General features: G+C 38.5%; 1 pseudogene; it reads right to left on the bottom strand.

Annotated features, from left to right (window-relative positions):
- Window positions 1-285: 285 nt before the first annotated feature.
- On the bottom strand, window positions 286-1,153 carry LOC131395364 (olfactory receptor 8I2-like; annotated as a pseudogene).
- Window positions 1,154-1,390: the final 237 nt, after the last annotated feature.

The following is a 1,390-nucleotide window of genomic DNA, read 5'->3' on the forward strand; positions in this document are numbered from 1 at the left end:
CGATCTCCCACCCCTCCCTCTGTGGCTTATATTTGCTTTTGTTAATTCTGTACTCTTTCCTTTGCTTTCAGGCTATCAGCTATCATTTCTTGTTAATAACATTCCAGAGTCATAATTTCTTAATCTACTAATTTTCTCCTTTCAATTTTTTGATGGCTGAGAAAACCGAATGTCAAACCATATGACAAGTCCATTTAATAATTGTTTAATATGTTTCAGTGGGATGGCATGATCATGCAAAGATGTTCAGGGTTGGATTTAGTCACTGGTCACATGCCTCTTTACTTACTTGTGTGTGTCTATGTCTGAATAATTTATGAACTGAACTGAACTCCTAATATGATGACTCAGCTGCAATGATGAAGATGGCTGCAAATATGTGAAAATCAGGGACCCATAGAAGATAGTCAGACCCATGAGGTGGGATGAACAGGTGGAAAAGGCCTTCTGTCTGCCTGCTGTAGACGGGATCCTCAGGGTGGCTGAGATGAGGGCAATGTGAGTGACTGTGATGATGAGGAGAGAACTAAGAAGAGTGAACCCAGCGAAAACAAAGATCACCACTTCTGTGCTGAATGCATCTACACAGGACAGGGCCAAAAGAGCTGTGGTGTCACAGAAAAAGTGATTGATGCTGGAATCACAGAATGACAAACTGTTTATCACACAGGTGGATATCAGAGAATTGGTGAAGCCTATCATGTATGGCATTACACCCAGCCAGTTACACACTTTCTGGGACATAACCATGTAATACAATAAGGGATTGCAGATTGCTACATAGTGGTCATAGGCCATTGATCCCAGAAGAAAACACTCACTACACACCAAATCCACAAAAAAGAACATTCCAACAAAACAGCCAATAAAAGAGATGGTTTTCTGATCAGATTGGAAATTTACCAATCGGTACCTTGGATGTTACAGTAGAGGAATAAAATATGTCAATGGGTGCTAAATTGCCAAGAAAAAAATACATGGGTGTGTGAACGTGAGAGTCAATTCTGATTAACATGATTAGTCCAAGCTTTCCCCAAACAGTGAACAGATAAATAAAGAGAAACATTAAGAAAAGGCTCACTTGTATCTCAGGGCAATTTGTGAATCCAGAGAGGATGAAGAGAGTCACCTCAGTGAAATTGTTCTCAGCCATTTTATCAACTCAGGCCCTTGACTTACCTGCTAGCTAACAATAACAGAAGTTAGAGAAGGATTCAAGTCTAAAGACCTAATAATCAAAGTTGACTTAGACTCCAATCATGAGAGAGCAACAGATGGAAAGCAAATATTTAATGACTTCAAGTTAATTGAGAATTTATATAAAATTTTCTTTTTTTTAATAGAACTGACAGACACTAATAAAAAAATTCAGAATTCACAATTGTGTGGA

Source organism: Diceros bicornis, chromosome 31, assembly GCF_020826845.1.
Source record: "Diceros bicornis minor isolate mBicDic1 chromosome 31, mDicBic1.mat.cur, whole genome shotgun sequence".
Lineage (NCBI taxonomy): Eukaryota > Metazoa > Chordata > Mammalia > Perissodactyla > Rhinocerotidae > Diceros > Diceros bicornis.